Below are 14,273 nucleotides of genomic sequence, written 5' to 3'. Positions count from 1 at the left end.
ACTGCCGGGTTTCCAGCATTCTTCCAAATATCTTCTTTTATTTTCCACAAAAGAAAGGAAGTCAGACAGGTTATAGTATGATGATGACAGAATTGTCTTTTTTTATCCTATCCCTTAAACATCTTGAATGTATTTCCTAGCAGTGATATGAACTAGAACACAAATAGAGAATTTTGGCCAAAATGCCAAGATTATAAACATCCTATAAGAAAGCTAGCATGCATCTTTTTTTTTTTTTTTGGTCCCAATAGTTTTCCACTGGACTGGATGTTTGATGACATGTGAAGCATCATCCTCTACAAATCTAGACTGATATCTAATATTAGCCAATATATAATTATCGACTTCAAAAATTAAACCAGTCATCAGTTACTGGCCAAAATGTGCATCCCTAATCAAACACTGAGAGAGGATTTCAATAAAAATGATATGGTTTTATGTTGTATGGTATTACATTTTATGTAAATCTTATTTTTATTTTATTTATTTTTTAAAGTCTTCAGTCTCCTTTGTATTTTATATATATATATATATATATATATATATATATATATATATATATATATATATATATATAGCCTTATTGTAATTGTGTTTTCAGCAATAAAAAAAATGCTCCTATCCATCATGCATCATTATTTAATGAATCACCAACGCTGGGATTACTACTGCCCCCTTTCTGCAGGCTATAATTGCACAGTATTAACTGTGTTTTGTAAATGAGGTGCAACCTATAGCAAACCTAATGTTTGCACTCAAAATAACTAAAATTTTTATAATATGGACTAATATTTAGATGTATTAAGCAACTGGTTAAGCTGTATGCTGGGTTGTTGTGAATAAGTTGCAAGTGTTTGTTAGTGTCTAGTTAAGGCCTGGATGTCCCTAGATTTTCTTCTCCTTAATGAAGGCAAAACTGAGATTATAGTTTTTGAATCATCAGAAGATACTAGCTCCCTGGATTAAATCCTGACCATTTGTCTTCCTGTGTGAAACCACTAGTGAAGAATTTGGGGGTCTGTTTTGATAGTCCTCTTAAACTGGACAGACAGTAGTCAAAAAACAGTTTTTCCATCTCAGTCTTAGCTAAAGTACAACCATTTCTTTATTTTAAGGACTTTGAAAGGATCATGCATGCTTTTATTTCAACTATGCTCGATTATTGTAATTCGCTTTATATGGCTATTAATCAAGTATCTCTTAATTGACTTCAAATGGTACAAAATGCTGGTGCTAGGCTCCTTACTGGTGTGCTTAAATTAGAGCACTTTACCCCAGTATCAATATCTTTGCACTGGCTCCCAATTCGGTATAGAATTGATTTGAAATCCTTGCTGCTGGTTATATAGCTCTGAATGGGTTAACTCCTGTATATCTTTCTCATTTATTATCTGCTCACAATCCTGAAAGGTCTCTTATGTCTTCCAACCACAGACTATTAAACTTTCCTCTGGCTAAACTGAAATCAAGAGGTGACCGAGCCTTTGCTGTTGCTGCTCCGACACTACCAGTTTCTTTTAGATCTACTTCTACACTGAATGAGTTCACAGCCAAACTCAAACCCCATCTTTTATCTCTGGCTTTTAACTGTAGTTCATTGTGCAGTGCTAGCTCTGTTCTGTGCTGTAATTTATGTCGTTCTGAATGTTAATGTTGTTAATATTTGACTGACTGTACAGCACCTTGTTGGTGCAATATGAATAAAGTTGAGTTGAGTTAGTGAACATATCAAGTAAATGCATTAAAAAAAAATTCTCTTTAACCTCCCTGCAGACTGTAATCTGATTCCCATTCATTTTATAGCTCTGCGTGTCAATATTTGTTTCATTTGTTTATAATCTAATTTCTCGAAGGGATTTTTATGAGAAGCCCCAGTTCGATGAGAACTCCTGAGCTATGAAAAAGCAACCTCTGAAGACATCAGTCTTCCTCTGCATCATCAATATCTCTGTTGTAAGCGCAATCTCCCTGATTAATTCTATTGGTTTTTACTCATTTATGGCTGATCTCTCTCTCTCTCTTTCTCTCTCTGTCGGTGAGGATGATTCATCTAGCTGAAGCCAGCCTCTTCACCGGAGGCTCATTGTGAACTTCAGAACACATCAGAAATCAGAGCCAGGCGCCGTCCGCTCTCATAACGTCAACTCAGCAAGAGCACACGCACCAACAGCGCAGACACACACTCACATACATGCATACACACTTGCATACATACATACATTCTCAGACCGGCTCACAATAGCGTGCCATAATCGCATAACTGTGCGTGCATGTATGCATAAATCATCCGCACATGGTGATTTAAGTCATCTTTCCACTACTGTAGTACTAACAGTTAAATCAAGAGTTCTGATTTAGTGCTGTGGGTTCATCACAACCTGTTTAGCTGGTCTTACTGTACATGTACATTTCAGTGTATCATCTGTTTCAGTCATTCACACAAAATATTTGCTTTATTTTTATTTTTTGCAGAGCTGCTTTGCATGCATTAAAAATTGAACGGACAGAATCACAATCATAACTGACATTATAACTGCATTTTATTAGTCACATCTGCAGTGCTATTTCTAGTGCAATTGTAGTATTATTTACACACTTTTATAGTTATTATTAATATTTGGAAATACATTTTATTTGTATATTTTCATGTATATTTTTACATTCTATTTTTGTATAATTTTAATTTAATTTATAGTCATTTTTAATAAGCTTTTTACTATTTTTATTAGTATTTTATTATTACTATTTTTTTTGTTCAGCTTTACTTTTTATATATTTCAGTAGTAATTTTCATGCTTCAATTTCAACTGAAATTTCAGTTAATTGCCAACATTTCAAATTTTTGTTTAGTTTATATTTTCATCTACTATTTGCATTTTAAACTTTGTTTTATTCCAGCTTTTTGACAAATGTTTTTAATTGTTTTAATACTAATAATCACATTGCAATGTTATGGAAATATCTGAAATACTATCAACCATGATTTTAACATCTCTAATATGATTATTTATTGGTTGATCGAATGATATTATATTTTACACAAAAAATCTAAAGATACAAAATTATGGTATTAATTTTGCAAGATCAAGATCATGTGCCAACAGTGTGTAACATACTAATGTTTAGCTCGTTTATTGTTGCGTATACATGCTGTTTTAGATACAATATTTACTACAGATTCTTTTAACCATATTTTTAAAAAGGCAGTACAGTACTGTGCTCTTCCTGTGATGAATGACTTGTTTCTTCAGCTAAATGTGTCTGTTCAGTGAATAACTGTTAAATGCACTATGTTGTTGAATGACATGTCCTCTCTCTTCTTTCAGATCAGCAGATCAGAAAGAGAAACAAACCCCACGACCTTGAAGTTGCTGGCGTCACGCTTCTGCATTTAAGCTCCAGGAACTCGAGCGTTTGAGCCACGCACGCACAAAACGGATCATTCTGACAGCAATATTAATAAGTACTTCTACGTTTTAACGAAGATGTGAGGTCATGGATAATCCTGTTGGACACGCTGACAGGCAGCCAGAGAGACAGGAAAACGGGCAGAGAGGTTCACGTTCATCTCAAGCGCACGGACGGCATTCAAGCTTCCTGCTTCGTCTTACAAAATCACACACACGCTTGGCCAGGATCAAAGATCAAAGAAACATCTCTGACCTTGGGAACATGTACAAGAAAAGATAAGCTTAAAAAATATCGAATAAAAGCTATTATTACAGTATCTGAAGAAAATGTGTGCACTGATCTGTTGGGAAGTATTGAATGGGTTATTCACTTTAATACACATTTCATGTCGGTTTCTCAATGGGGAGCTGGATTTACACTCAGAATTAGACATTTCTCTTGAAATATTCATTCACGTTCTTCTAAGAGCATCAAAAATGTAACAGCTCTTCAGAAGTGTTGTTCTTTTCCCCATCCGAGCACTTCATTAGCTGTGGTTTCACTCCGTCTTCCTCTGCGCTCTCACCTGTAGCACCCAAGAGTCAAGCGCTCGCCTCGGGGGCCGCTTTGTTTTGTTCTTATCAAGACTTGTGCTAAACACATAGAAGCTCTTAGTAAATTTATTATGAATGCTTGTTCAGAAGCACCTAGATACACGTTCCGATGCCGTATGAAAGAAAAATCGCAAATGGAATCTCTTTAATATTGCAAGAACTTCATACAAATGGAGAGCGAATGGAGCCTTTTGTTTAAGTGAACATTCTGTCACCATATGCTCTTTCCAAACTCATAGAAGACTTAGCTCATTTAGCTAAATGTCTTTGCTCTTTTCCATGCAATACCAGTGAACAGGGTCAAAAATTAAAAAGGTATGACTAAAACACTATAAAATCACTTCTGTGCTATTCATTGTCAATTAATCATTGCTGCAATTTTGCTATTCACATCATTTTTGCATATGCTGTATACTAAGACTATATGTCGCCAATTGCATAATTTGTGTCTATTTTGGAGTGAATCTTGCAATATGTGTCAAGAACATAACATAAATATGAATAAATGTTGCAAGAAATTCAAACTGTACTTTTAGGAACAATACAATTTGTCTTGCATTGCATTTTTTTATTGATTTTATATTTTTTATTAATTTCATGTTTTCTTTTTGAATTTTTGTAAGTTCAAATCATCTGAACTGCTATCCACATAATATTGCATATGCTCAATGTTCATACTGTTTTCTAACAGCTGCGTAACTGTTGTCTATTTTTTTGGGGTTGAATCTCACAAAACTTGTCAAGAGCATCAAAAAAAATTATAATAAAAATAAAATGTTAAGCAAAATGTTTATACCTCAGAATTAGGATTTGTAAAAAAAAAAAAATATTATTCTATATTTTATATTTTCTTTTTTTTATTATCATTATAAATATATATATATATATATATATATATTAGTGCTGTCAATCGATTAAAAAAAATTAACTAATTAATCGCACAATTTTTTAAAATTAATCGCGATTAATCGCGATTAATCGCAATTAAAAGACTGAAACTTTTTGGATATGTAAATGTAAAATGTAAATAATTAATGTAAACTCAAGACAAAGAAACTATTTAAATTCAAAATATGATTGTTTATTGGAATTTTTGTTTAACTTGTAACACCGATTTTCTCATGTAAACAACATACCTGCAATAAACCATCAATATCCTCCAAATTAACTGTTGGCTTGAAAGCCATATTTATTACAGAAATAAAAACACAGGCATGTAAGTATCATTTGAATTTCAAAACAATCAATGCCAATAATAGACAAAAATGATTTCCATGTTGAATTCTAAGTGGACTGCAAAAAAATTCCAAAGTATAGTCATTGCCAGTGCTTTAAGTGGGCCAGTACGCACCAGTACTCAGTACCGCCACTTCCAAATATAGCTCTTGAGCGTACTGCCACCTCTCTGTGCGCCCAGAACGTGCTTGTAGCGTACCGGTACGCTCATTTGGACATCTGTTTTAATAGAGGTTTTAATCTTTCACCTGCACTGCCGATTTTCAGAGCGCCCTTCACAATGCAAGCTTCCTAATTCATCCCACCCAGAGCAGAAACTACATTACCCATTCACCCATTAAGTTATACAAGTGAATAGCGCATGTGTCGCTTTTCCCACTGTTAAGTGTCAACAACTCAACGTGGCCGGAGAAGGTGTGTGAAACTCGTTGTGAGTTATACTAAAGCAAAATCTTGAGTATTTATTGTCTGATAAACATTAAAAACTGTCTGCGGAGGTTGAGTCGAGCCCCCGCTGGCTGTTCATTGGCTGCAGCCTCTTTTTTCTAAGTTCTAAAAAAATACCGTAGACGGCAAGGCACAAATTTAGATATTCATTTATCTAATTAATCTATAGCCTATGCACAAAGACAATATGATCTTTTTGTCCCCTTTTTGTTTTAAAGCTTGATAAAGAGAGAGCGCAAGATACTGCAGCTGAGGAGGACAGTGATGCACGCGCACAGGAGTGATTGACAGTTCGCGGCACTGTGTACAAAAAATACTCCGCTACACAATTATTTCGTTTATTTTCGTTTAAGCTTATTAACGTTAGCGTTACAGAAAGGTCTGATTTAAGCACTGTTACAGTCATTGTTGTTGTTTTTTAAACAATGACATTTGAGTTCATGATTTTAATGTTGCTGTTTCTTGTGGCAGACTAAATGAAGAGTAATGTTTCTTGTGGCAGACTGAAGAGTAATCCGGCAGAGTTTTATACTGAAACTTTCCGTCTAAAAGTCCTTCCTTGGTCTTATCCATATTTCTTTGCACGTTGAACGCACATAGGCCACAACTGGAAATAAAAAAAACTGCAACCGCGTTAATTGCGTTATTTTTTTTTAACGCGTTAAATATTTCAAATTAATCGAATGCGTTAACGCGCTAATTTTGACAGCACTAATATATATATATATATATATATATATATATATATATATATATATATATATATATATATATAAAATAACATTTTCTATTATATTTATATATAAAAAAAAATGTCTTCCTATTTTTGGCATGAAATGTGACCTACATATTTTGAGAATCAACTTTTTTATTTCTCCTGAGGAATGAAACACAAGTGAGAACTCGATAAAGTCTCTTCAGCAATGAAAGATCAAGCTCAAAGCAATAACATGTTCCTCTGGGATGTGCCGAGGATGGAATTTCAAGGTCTATTCTCTCTCTCTCTCTCTCTCTCTCTCTCACGCAGACTGAGAAAGGCTTAGAAATTCTGCATTTCTTTCCCTGCAATCCATGGGCGAATAAAAAAACCACACACATTGGCTTCTATAAATAGCACAGGACTTCAAAATTGTATGGAAGACAGAAATGACGTGGAATTTACAACACAGCCTGTATTCACATATCCTCTTTTTGCTCATCTATTTATGCCCGGTTCTTTCAAATGTCCCACTGTTTACCATCCGCCCTTCCTCTTGTTCTCTATCTCTCCCCTCCTCAGACCCCTTGCAAGGTCGGTGTGACCCAAGTGGGCTGGAGAGGGAGGGCGGGAGCGACTGAATGCTCCGGAAAAAGCCTAAAGAATGAGCACAAATGGAGACAAGTGAGTGAGAGGCAGAGCTAAAGTGGTTATGCATAACCTGATTCTGAACACTGAGCCATGTATATTTTTTACATAATACATGAAGGTCTCTCACACTTCCCCTTTTCCTTCCCCTTTGCACCTCCATCTCCTGCATCTGTCCATCACAGTTTGGCACCATCATGGAGAAAGGATGCGAGCGACTTGACAAAGAGTGACAGAATGTAATTTTATCAGAAGAAGTAGCTGTGTGTCTCTGCCTGAGACGGGCAGCCCCTGCTGGCAGAGCAAAGGCATTGATCTGAAATCTCTCCGTGAAAACAATGATGCACAAAATTGTGCTTTTGATGCACGCAGCACATCTCCAAAAGCGGGTTAGTGGCATAATTCGTTGTTAGTGAACGTAAGTCAGGTCAAGGCATGCCAGCATTAGGATTCTAATCTCTTCTGCCTCAAGAGAAAAAGAGAGAGAGTAAGAAGAAGATTGTGAGCAAAGCACAAGACTTCTGCGACACGCAGCGGCTGAAAAGGATCCAACAAGGAAACTGACAAGATGGAGATAATGTGGAATGATATGCTTGTGGTGTAAAACATCTGCTCTAAAAAAATATGATGCTAATTCAGTAAGCTGCTTAAAGGAATTCGGTTTTGCATGCATCCAAATAATCCGTTTGGATTGATGGCTCAATTGGACTAACAAGTCGTCATGTAAACACTTCAATCTTAAGAAGTTTGATTGATTTGGAAAGAGTGGTGTAGACCTGAAATAATCTGATCGACAGGAAGGAATCAAGCATTTTCGAAGTTGGATTCAAAAATACCTTGGGCATATTTGCAATGTTGTGATATGTTTGTGTTTTATGTCATATATATCATATATTTATTTATGTCTCATGTCCTATGAGCTGGTCAGTGGACTGAATGTTTACTACTACTATTACTACTACTAAAAAAACTCATATGACGTAAAAGTCATCTTTTTTTTAGGCATGTCATCAAAGTAAAAATGGCAATAATATTAGGGATGCACGATAATATCGGCACAATATCGGTATCGGCCGATAAAAGCTTAAAATGACCATTATCGGTATCGGCCGATATGAATATTTCTGCCGATGAGCCAAACCGATATTCTCCAAGTGAAATAATTGACCTGTTTTTCAGATGTGAAGGTCTGTCTACATTTGTAAAATAATAAATTTATGGTAGAATCAGTACAGAAGAGATACATGGATTTCTCTTCAGTAAAATTAAAGTTTAAATATATCAGTATATATTTGTATATATATCGATATCGGTATCGGCATCGGCCAAAATTATTTTGAAAATATCGGCATATCGAATATCGGCCAAAATCCAATATCGTGCATCCCTAAATAATATTCATGGTAGCTCTATGTGACATTATGGATTTCTCTGTCTTGAATGCAGCAACTGTTTGGAATAGATGTATATTAATATGTGAATCAGATGTAATGTTTGGGGTTTATATAAACGGATGTTTTCTAATCTGAAATTAGAAGTAGAACAGTGGTTCCTTTGGCTTAGTGGTAGAGCACTGCGTTAGGAGCATAAAAGGTTGTGGGTTTGATTCCCAGGGAACACACATACTGGTAAAAAAAAAATTATAGACTGAATACACTGCACGTCACTTTGGATAAAATAATCTGCTAAATGCATAAATGGGATTGGGTCCAATTTATGAAATTAGTGCATGTGAACATACTCTTTGAATTTTTTTTAACTCTTTTCAAATACAAAAGTTAATATTGTAAGTTATAGAGACTGTATAAGTAATAAGTAATTACTGTATAAGAAATTCTTAAGTAATATTACTGTATAAGTAATAAATAGTACGTCTTGGCACAATAATATAAAAGCTTTTTGTGTGCATTTTTGTTTGTATGTCAGATCAATCAGAAAATATTCACCACGTATTTCTCCACAGTGCATTGACATTTCTATATTTTTTTGATCCCAGCATCCCAGTGTAATTGTGTAAATGTTTCTGATTGGCTGCTTATGTTGCAAAACATTATGAATTGGTGCTAGATGTTAGCCTCTAGCAGAAGTGATGTACCTTTAATGGGGTGGTTTTGCAAAAAATGTCTACAGGTTTCAAACTTGTTCTTTGTTTATTCCATAATAAAAGTTCCTATTTTAGGATTTTTATTTTTTTACTGAAATTTCTTTAAATGCTTAATTTTTTTTAGTGTTTCTAAATATAACCGTTTACTGACCCATTTTTTTTTTCATCTGTTTTTCATGATTTCTGTAAATGTATTGTTTTATAAGTGGTTCAGAAAATAATTTATTGCCAATAGCAGAACCAATTTAGGGTGCTAAATTAAGCTTATTTGAGTTTAATTAAGAATGTACACTTTAAGAAATAAAACTTCCTTTCAGGTTGATGAAAGAGATTAAAAGATTTTAATTTAGAGTCATATCTATCTAAAGAAACTTTTCATGCTGAACTAATTGACTGCATTTCTTTAGCCCTAATTTCTTCAGTCATTCCCCATTTCAGCATCTAAAGTATTCTTTAAAAAGATATTAGGGGCGGGACTTTACCGCGTTAATTGAGATTAATTAATTACACAAAAAATAACGCGTTAACTAAGATAAATTAATTACAGAAAAAAATTCCCGCATTTTTTAAAACTTATTTTTGCACTGCGGAACGTTTCTCACTGGATGAGTTCGGCGGACCGATTATACTGGAGCACCAACTAGCGTTCGCATATCACCGCAGGCGCAGCAAATCGAGCCTCAAGTATCACCTCAACGCAAAACATATAGCAGCTAGCGTGGACACTTTATGTTGAACTATGTATTATTTTGTTGGTGCAACAGTTTATGTTGAACTCTTTATAGTTTTGGCCAAGGTTATTGAGAGTTGGACTTAGTATGTTATGGCCTCTGAAGCAACAGAGAGATGTTTTCTAATAGTCAGTGTCTCCAATGTTCTGAATGTAATTGACAGTATTGCGTTTTACTTAAAAAAAACACTTTACAGAAGGTTCCAGCACCCTATAAGCTTCCTGAATTTTTGAAATGTACTATTTCTAAATTGTTTCTAAATATGCTATTGCTACACTTAATGGCAACAATTGCACTGGTCTGCTAGACTTGGTTGAACAAAAATAAACAATATTTTTATATTGAAAAAAAAATGCTTCTCACTGTTCTCAGGTCAAATATTTATATGCGATTAAAATGCGATTAATTTCGATTAATTAATTACAAAGCCTCTAATTAATTTGATTAATTTTTTTAATCGAGTCCCGGCCCTAAAAGATATGCACCTAAATGAAACCTTAAACCTTCTTTTATATATATATATATATATATATATATATATATATATATATTAGGGGTGTAACGATACGCGTATTCATATTGAACCGTTCGGTACGACGCTTTCGGTTCGGTACGCGGTACGCATTATGTATACCGAACGGTTCGTTGGAGTAATTAATTATATTTGAAAAAAAAAAAAAAAAAGAGAGAGAAAGAAATATAATGATATGCGTTCAACAAGGTAGCACAATAACCCAAACAATGTAACAGGCAACGCCCCTGACACTCCCGAAGAAGAAAAAAACACCATCTTATATGTTTATGTTAGGCTACTCAGCAGGCGCTCGCTCACTCAGTACACGCTGAAGGCTCGTTGCAAAATAGCCAATGCGTTTAACAGACTAGAAATGAGAAGATCCTCCAATAACCAACAGGTCTGGTGTTTGGGTGCACTTTGGATTCCCTTTAAGCTATAATGGTGATGGCAAGAGAGTGGTGGATAAAAAAACAACGGTATGTCGCATCTGCAACATGACAGGGTACACCAGCGGGATTAAAAAAAAAACCAAAAAAAAAAAAAACCAGCGGGAATATCTGGGATATATGCGTCAGTACTATCTGGGAAAAGACGAAAAAAAGGAGAAACATGCACGCAACTATCCCTGCAGCATTTAGACACTATAGCTTACAGGGAATCCAACCCAAACACCAGACCTGTTGGTTATTTTAGGATCTTATATTTCTGGTCTGTTAAATGCATTAGACATTTTCCAACGAGCCTTCAGCGCGTGCTGAGTGAGCGAGCGCCTTAGGGGCCGTTCACATATCGTGCCTAAAAACGCGTGGAAAACGCTAAGCGCGTCTTTCTCCTCCTTTCCAAAGCGCTCGGGCAGAAGCGCTCATGAGGCGTCTGTCTTTGCTAAGCAACAATGACGTGCTCTCTCCATGAGACGCGGAAATTTCAGCGAAGGATAAATGGATTTGCAGCTCTAAAAATCGCTTGCAGTAGCTCTGCTACTGAATTTATTTCAAAATTGCAATCCATATACAACTATGATCAGCTGTTCCTTCATCTTGGCTGAGCTCTCAACGTTGTTACGGGAAAGGATGAAGCTGATTGGTTGGTTCTTGTCACATGACCCGCGGTGCGCTTGCGGCATTCTGAAAAGTTGAGATGTTTTTACATTTTGCTGTATCTAAAACGTATCGAACCGAACCGAACCGAACCGTGACATCAGTGTATCGTATCGAACCGAACCGTTAATTTTGTGAACCGTTACACCCCTAATATATATATATATATATATATATATATATATATATATATATATATATATATATATATATATATATATATATATATATATATACTGAATAACACACTGCTTGTGTATTTAAAGCACTGATTGATTACACAATTAAAATCAGTCAAACACATCATCAAACACTGATGATAATTTTCAAACAGATGTATATGTTCTGACATGTCCATTAGATCAGTCTCAACAAGGTCTTCAGTTTCACGGTTTCAAACCCCACGTGTCAGGTAGCTAATGGATTTGAATTTTTCACTCCAGCACAAAAGACAGCTTTCCCCTCTCCTCTCTAATCAGGTCTTGAGCTGCTATATTTAGCGCCTGCTGGCGGAGAATGATTTCTGTAGGGATTGTATGCAGGCCTTGATGTTACATAAGGAAATATGAAACACTGCATTTGAGGAATATCAATCCACTATGAGGAAAAAATAGACACGGCGGTGCTATAAATACAGCAGCGTTTCCATTCGCATTAAGATGCAGGGCTTTTCTGGATGCAGGCCGAACTTATGCGTGTGCGCACATGTTGTACGATATCGCAATCGTGTGTTACGTCAGTCACGGCTGAATGTTCCTTCAAGAAATGTGCATGCTTTTAACTTTTGCACAGGTCTTACATTGAGGAGTTGTGACAAAATGACTGCATGACATTTACAAGCCAAAGATTAATGATGCCTGGGAGGCGCTTGAAACCCAGCAAAAGTGTCAAAACTGGGACCGACTGGTTCCTGGCAAAACAGAATCTTCAGTTTCTGACTGTACAAAAAGACTTAGATATAGTGCCAGAATAGACATCTAGTGACGTTATTAGGTCTAGGTCTCAAAAAAGGCTTTGTGGTAACAATGTGATTTCTGTTACATTTATAATGATGCTGATTATAATGATGCACTGCTGAATGGGCTTTAGAAATAATGCAGTTAAACACTCTCTCAGCTCTTTATAAATGCTTTTTCAGATAAGTGCACTTCTCTTCACATATTAAACGAATTCATTTTAATTTAATTAATGGTTTGATTTTTTCCAGCTCAGGCACAGAGTGATAAAGAGATTCTGTGTGCTTATGTGTTCGGCTTGGGCTATAATTATTTTCAAAATGTGCTCACAGATATAGTGAAATGTCGAAAATCGACATTTGAAGTGATGCTATTTGTGCTATTGGATATTTGTCTTGCAATTTCAATGCTAATAAATGGGTCAAGTCATGTTTTGCTTTAAATAATGCCAACAGGTTTGAGGGTTGGGTTTAAGGCATTGGTTTAGTAAATCTCAGAATCATTGCATCTCTACTTATTCTGTATGTGACCCTGGACCACAAAACCATTAATAAGGGTCATTTTTTTTAAAGACTAGATTTATACAGCTGTATTATCTTGCAGATAAATCAATAATTTTGATCCACATAATGTTTTGTTGACTACTGCTACAAATATACCCCTGCGACTTATGACCATATGACTTATGACTTATGGTCCAGGGGCACATGAGTGTTTACTGTTAACTGTACTTCAGAGGAAAAAATGTCTCCAGATGTCAGCTAAATCTGACAAAAACCAGAATGTCCTTGAAGCTAAAAATTATTTAAATAATTTATCATTTAAAGTACAAACTATGCTCCAGCCAGAAACATCAATAAATACAGCTACATGCAGCAATTATCGGGGCCAACCCTATTTGGTCATGTTTGCCCAATTTGAACATTGGACTTTATTTGGATACTTTTAAACATCACACAGTTCCCATGGTAAAACACTTGCTACACATTGAATTACAATAGAATTTTCAAAGCTATAACCTTTTGATTTACACAAATGCTGAAGCTCCATAATTCAAGTGACACTCAACTCAGAATTAAGATTTTGTATATAAATATGTAGTATTTAATAAGCTTAGATGAGATCATACTTTGAAAAGTACATCTGGAAAAGAAACAACTTCAGCATCATTTCTTGCCACAGTAAATATGGTTTAGAATGTGTGAATGAGCTCCCCAATAAAGATTTTTAGCATTTTAACCAGAGTAACATGCAAAGTCAAGTTAATGGTAACACAGCTTATGGTGGATAGTTAAAGAGTCAAATTAAACAGCTTGGTAAGTTATTAGCATGAGACAGGCATGGTCAACTTCTGAGAGGTATTTCTTGGGAATAGTAAAAAATATCATAATTCTGTCCAGCCATTTCTTTGCGGCTGATCATATGATCAGATTTTAGATAAAATTGGACAAAATTTGTAGGAGAAGTAGCAAAAAAACTGTTTTTCATTTACTTCAATATGGCTGACAGGCACGTTAATGGAAAATGACAAATGAGACCTCATCAGAATTGGCATAACCCAGAAAATGAAATATTATTAAAGCAACACACATTTTCCAACTCCCCTAGAGTTAAACTGTTGAGTTTTACTGATCTCTGGGTCTAGCAGTAGCACTTTTAGCTTAGCCTAGCATAGATTATTGAATCCGATTAGACCGTTAGCATTTCGATCAAAAATGACCAAAGAGTTTCTATATTTTTCCTATTCAAAACTTGACTCTTCTGTAGTTACATCATGTACCAAGACCAACGGACCAACGTCACGATTTTCTAGACTGATATGGCTGGGAACTATAC

General features: G+C 35.3%; 1 protein-coding gene across 1 annotated transcript in view; it reads right to left on the bottom strand.

Moving 5' to 3' along the window:
* The window catches only part of LOC113110304 (calcium-binding protein 1), a 31,925-nt gene that overhangs the window by 13,713 nt on the left and 3,939 nt on the right, over positions 1-14,273 (bottom strand). The window lies entirely within an intron of this gene.

Source organism: Carassius auratus, chromosome 10 (assembly GCF_003368295.1).
Source record: "Carassius auratus strain Wakin chromosome 10, ASM336829v1, whole genome shotgun sequence".
In the NCBI taxonomy this organism is placed as follows: Eukaryota; Metazoa; Chordata; class Actinopteri; order Cypriniformes; family Cyprinidae; genus Carassius; species Carassius auratus.
Note: the sequence above shows the minus strand (reverse complement) of the source record. Positions and strands in the feature narration are given on the sequence as shown.